General features: G+C 36.6%; 1 long non-coding RNA gene across 2 annotated transcripts in view; it reads left to right on the plus strand.

Annotated features, from left to right (window-relative positions):
• Positions 1–5,068, plus strand: part of LOC141559958 (uncharacterized) — a 53,151-nt gene extending 48,083 nt beyond the window's left edge. For both annotated transcript variants that reach the window (XR_012487591.1, XR_012487590.1), the window contains exon 4: positions 5,015–5,068. This is a non-coding gene — a long non-coding RNA (uncharacterized LOC141559958). The remainder of the gene's footprint in view (positions 1–5,014) is intronic.
• Positions 5,069–6,260: the final 1,192 nt, after the last annotated feature.

Below are 6,260 nucleotides of genomic sequence, written 5' to 3' on the forward strand. Positions count from 1 at the left end.
GTAGGATACAGTTGAAGACTGAACAACAAAATGATGATGATGCTGATGACTCCAGGAGAACTGCCTGTCCTATCCTTAATCTGTTCACTTATACCCCACTCCCCCACAAGGTGTCCTCCCTAGAATTGTTGTTTCAAAGCATCCAGGAGTAACTGTCAGCAGGATCTTATATGCTAGAGTCTTGCTCTCCCATCCCCTTTCCTAACTGAATTTGTCTTTAAAATTTTATTTGAGGATTATTTTGAGCTGCTTGGACCAAAGCACATTCTGTGAAGCTTGCCCCAGGCATCAAAAATCCTAGTTATACCTATGCTACAAACAAAATAAGAGAACGTGGAGAAAATGAAAGGTCAGCCAAACAAGTGAAAGATCACAAAATCCTAGAAATGTTATGGATCATTAGTTATCATTAATAGTGTTAAATGTGAACTGTTAATGAATATAAATGCAGCATTTGTAACAGAGAGTTCGTGCCCTTGGGAGATGATGGAGGATTCAGGACAACCCCACTGGAGGGATGCACCAGAGGCTTAACCACTCCCGCATCTCCCCTATAGCAAGAATAGGAAAGAACCAGTGCTTAGCTCAGTACACAGACCATGTCAGGTATTTGGTAAATTCTTGTTTAGCTGAATTGGATTCCCTGGCTAAAGGGAAGATTTTATCCCAGATGAGCAGTATGACAAAGTGGATAAAACACTGGACTTGCAGTCAGAAAGCCCTGGATTCGGATCTCACCTATGACATTTTAACTAGCTAGGTGATCCTGGGCAAGTCAATCAACAAACACTGAGTGAGAATTGGAGAGAGTCCGAGTCAATAAATATTTATTGCTATAAGCCAGGCTCTGCACTAAGCCCTATATCAACAATATCTCATTTGATCCTCTCAATGAACTTGTGAGGAAAGTGATATTGTTATCTCCATTTTACAGATGAAGAAAATAGGCAGATAAGGTGACTTGCCAAATGTCACAGATCAAGGAAGTGTTAGAGGCTGGATCTGAAATCTTTTTTACATCAGGCCCAAAAGTCTATCCATTGTATGACTCAGTCACCTATAAGCTATGTTCTTTAAAAAGGGAACTTCAAGTTTCTTCATCTGTAAAATGGGAATAATAATAACCGTAGTGCCCATCTATCTACATTATTTACTTACCATTATGAAGTTCAGATGTAGTCATCTACATTTATATCTAATCTTTTGTATCTAAAATGCTATGCAATTTTAAAATCCTATAGTTAGCCAGGGAAGATCTCAGACTCACCTTGGCAAGTGTATTTCCTCATTTTCATGTGCTTATAGTTGTCATTACTATAGTTGTTGAGGAGAGGAGAAGAAAAACCCCTTTCTCCCATCCCTACTTCCTGGAAACCAAAAGGAAAACAGCACTGAGTAGTTCCAAAGCAACCTTGTCAGAGAGGAATAGTGAGTGCCCAGCTCCTCACTCCTTTAAAAGCCTACTGAGATTTGATTAGGATCTATACAAAACAAAAACTGAGCCCCATTCTATCTTTCTTCCAGTGGAAAAAAGGCAGAAAGGCATAGGAAGTAGAGACTCAAAGTAATACCTGCCATCATGAAAACCAAGATGCTAGAGAAAGAATACTAGAAATAAGCCAAAAATGAGCTTCTTTGGAAAAATCCCTTAAGTTTCCTTTCTAAGAAATGAGGAATTAGATTAAATGATCAATGAGGTTCTTTCTAATTCTGCCAGTCTGTGGTCTGTATATTGAGGTCCTTTTAGCTTTAAGAGTTTAAGTAATTCTAAGTTTTACATTCTAAGGTCACTTTCAGCGCTGATATTCTGTATTCTATGGTCTAGATCCCTCTCAGATCTGACATTTTCAGTTTCGTATTTTAAAATAAAATCCTCCAGCTCTGATATTTTATGTACTAAAAGTCCTTTCTAATTCTCCTATTCAATATTCTAAGGACCTTTCCAGCTCAAAGAATCTATGTTCAGCTCTCACATTCTGTGTTCTAAAGGTTCTCCCAGAGCTAATATTTTGTGTTCTAAGGACCCTCCCAACTCTGATATTCTGTATTCTAATGGCTCTCTCAGCTCTGGCATTTTGTATTATAAGGGCCCTCCCAGTTTTGACATTCTGTGTTCTAAAGGACCCCCAGCTCTCACATTCTATGCTTTAAGGTTCCTTCATCTCAGAAAATGTATATTTTTTGTTCTAAAGTACCTGAAGCACATAAAGAAATAATTTCATAAAATATATTCATATGCAGGCTAAGAGAACATATGAAGAAAAGATTGGATTCCAGGATTCCAGACCTATATCAAGTCTCTTCAGAACTAAGATACTAGAACACACTAAACTTCTCTGCTCAGAGAAACAGGGATCATACTGAGATCTGACTAGGATCTGAACAAGAAGAGAAGGCCATCTCTAGGCGTCCTGATCTATATCTGGCCATTGGACCTGATAGCTCTGGAGGCAGGTGACCTTGCACAGCATCTCCCTCACTTAAATCCAATTCAATTACATGTCACGGCATCACTTCCTTGATGTCATGTCTCTTAGAGAATGAAGGTAAACCCCATTCCATCTTTCCTCCTGTGCTGATCTCCCCACATCTAGAAGTATTCAAATGGAGAGAAGAAATAGTCAAAGGTTTTATATTCTGCAAATATCCATAAGAAAACAGACTGAAAATAGGAGCAATAGTATCAAGGCCAAGTTCCTAAATTGATAGGGAACAACATAGTTCATATTATCCCATTCTTAAGACACAGGAATGGAAGTAGATGAGCTCAGTGGGCATCAGTCCCTTTCTTTCTGTCTAGGGTTCTAGCAGAACCATCTATTTGTATACACTATACTTATCAAATGCCTGCATGGATAGCCTTTATGTGATTTTCTGAGCAGCCAAGAAGTCCAGACTATGCCATTGCCATTTTCTAGACGGGAAAACTGAGATGTAGAAAGATATTTTTAAAAAGCAAGTAAATTGACATAGCCAGTATTCAACCCTAGGCATTTAGGTTCCCAACTGATATCAGTCAGTTAATAAACATTTATTAAGTACTCACTTATATGCAAGGCTCTATGTTAAGTGCTGATGCTACAAAGAAAGATGTTTTCTATTTCTAAAGATGATTAGGATAAAAGGAAGAAAACATCTATGTTATAAATATATATTTTGATATATATATATGTAAATATATATATATACATATGCTATAAATATATAGCAGCTCTCTTTGTGGTGGCAAAGCATTGAAAATTACAAGGATGTCCATCAATTGAGGAATAACTGACTTAACTTGTGGTATATGATTGTGTTGAAATATCACTGTGCTATAATAAATGATGAGTTCAATAGTAGTAGAAAAACATGGAAAGGTTTGCATGAAATAATGAAGAGTAAAATGAGTAGACACATTATATACAGTTGACAGCAATACTGTTTTAGGAACAATTTTGAGTGAATAAGTTATTTTTATTATTATAAACATGCAAATTAATTATAAAGGATATATGAAAAAAGATTCTACCTGCATCCAGAGAAAAACTGATTAATAGAAATATCTCTAATACTTTTACATATATGTGTATGTGTGTATATATGTGTGTGTGTATATACATTTATATCTAATTGTGGGGAAGAAAGGTAGAAAAAAAATTTACATGATAATTTAATTGTATATTTGAAAGGAATAACAAGTTTTACATAGTAGATTTGCAGTTTCATGTGCAATCATCTTTTTTATTGCATTATGCTATTGGAAATACTTGTTTTATTCCATAAATATATAATAATATAAGAAAAAAAGAGAAAAAAGCAAAGACAATCTCTGCTCTCAAGGAGCTCATAGACTAAAGACAACAAGCAAACCACTGTGTACAAACAAATTGCATATAGGATAAGTTGGGGAAAATCAACCGAGAGGAGGCACTTGAATTAAGAGGGATTAGGGAAAGTTTCCTGAATAAGGAGGGATTTTAGCTGGGTTTTAAAGGAAGCCAGAGAAGCCAGTAGATGAAGATAAGGAGGGAGAGTTCCAGGCATGGAGGAACATGTGAAATTGCCCAAAGGTAGGAGATGGAGTATTTTGTTCCAGGAACAACTACAAGGTCAATGTCACTGGACAGAAGTACACGAATGAGTAAAAGATATAAAAAGATTGCCAAGGTAAAGGACTTTGAGTGCCCAAATGAGAATTTTATATTTGAATTTTGCACCATGCCAACATACCCCTATAATAATATCTTTGGGGACATGTAGTATCAAACTGCTTTGATTGTGTAACAGCCTTAATTAAACAGGGCCTGGCCTCATATAGGATTCTATTCTATAGCAGTGCATTGGTGTTACAGTGAGACTTCTTGAACTCTTAGGTTAGGTTAGGTTAGGAACCACAACACTCTAAGTCATTATCTAAATCAGTCAGCATCTGGCTGAAAAAAAACAAAATGATGATGGAGACGATGAGGGTGTCTCTCATTTTTATATGTATATATAGGTAAGCAGGCAGGTAGGTAGGTAGGTAGTTGGGTGGGTGGGTCAGTTGATTGATCCATCAATCAATAGATAAGAGATAGATATAGAACATTGCTTAGTATACACTGTGCTAATAGCTAGAGAAACAAATAATAAATAAGACAGTGCTCATCTTCAAAGAGATTGCATTTCAATGAAAGAAGATAGTATATACAAGGGAAGTAGAAAGAGAGGAATGATATATGTTCAATGCATGGAGGGATATATCCAGAAAGACCAGGGTAGCCAAGCAAGCAAGATTAGGCCCGATACTGGACTATCAAACCTAGGATTAATGGAAGGTTAGAGTGAAATTTTTCAGCAGGGAGAAAATGAAGGTGAATCAAGTATCTATCTCCAACTGATTGTAGATATCTAGAACTTAAGGAAGATACCCAAAGTATTTCAAGGCACTTTTTGTCACAACCCTATGATTTAGATAAAGTATTATTCTTTGCAGGGAATAGATGAAACTCAGAGGGATTAAGTAACTTGTGTCCATGTGATCTTGTCCCAGGGCCACAAAGTTGGTAAACAACCTGGGAGAGAAGTGAATACTAATGAAGCCGAAGACCTCTGTGTATTAGAAAAGAATGAGACTGAATCAGAAGACTTAGGTTTGGATCCTGGCTGTCACAAGGAATGAAGGATAACTGTAAAGATGAAGTCTAGTTATTACTGTTATAGTTATTGTTATCTAATCCTTCGTGGAGAGGTAAGGAGAGAATTGAACAGGGGATACTGGGGCTGATTCATCCCATTTCACTTCTTGGTCCTGGGCCCAGCCCTGTTCCAGGAAAAGGTTGCAGAGAAGGCTGGTGTGTTTCCATGACAACTACAGTCAGTATAGCCTCCTATTCTCACAGAGAAAGAGAAACATGAAGAGAAAGGTTTGGAGACAGAGAGATACAGACACAGAAGGACAAGGAAAGACATGAAGAAATATAGACACAGAGAGAGAGACAAAGATCATGACCATGATAGTGAAAGAAAGATAAAAAAATGTAAAAGATAGAGTTATGTACAAAAAGAAAGACACTAAGGTGTACAGACACAGAGAGATGATCAGATGGAGGCAGACATATACAGAGAGACAAGGAGAGAAAATCACCGAGAACTAGGCAGAAACATAGTGACATACAGACTTATAAACAAAAGAGAGAAATAGAAAACACAACATGAGAAAAGACAGAAAGAGATATGAAGAAAATTGACATAGATAGAGATACAGAGATTCAAACACAAAGAAAGGTTCAGACAGACAAAACAAATAATACTTCTAATGACTCACATTTATAATAATAATAATAGCTGGCATTTATAGAGAGCTTACTATATGACAGGCACCATACTAAGCATTTTGTAAATATCATTTCCTTTGATCATTCTGACACCTCTGAGAGAAAGGTGCTATTATTGTCCCTTTTTTACAATTGAGGAAACTGAGGCAAAGAGAGGTTAAATGGTTTATCAAGGGTAACCCAGTTGTTAAATGTCTATGTCTGGATTTGAATTCAGATCTTCCTGACTCCAGAACAAGAGAAGGAAAACAGAGAATAAAAGGGAGGAGGGAGGGAGATATCTTCATTGAAGAACGTACAATGGAAGGAATGAAGGAAAGAAGGAAGGAAGCAAAGAAGGAAGGAAGAAGAAAGAAGCAAGAAGAAATGAAAAAGAAAAGACAGAAAATTTGAGGGAGAAGGAAAGACATGAAGATAAAGATATGGAAATATAGAAAAAGATGCATAAAGACATGAAAAAAT

The sequence above is a fragment of the Sminthopsis crassicaudata genome, chromosome 3 (assembly GCF_048593235.1).
Source record: "Sminthopsis crassicaudata isolate SCR6 chromosome 3, ASM4859323v1, whole genome shotgun sequence".
Classification (NCBI taxonomy): Eukaryota; Metazoa; Chordata; class Mammalia; order Dasyuromorphia; family Dasyuridae; genus Sminthopsis; species Sminthopsis crassicaudata.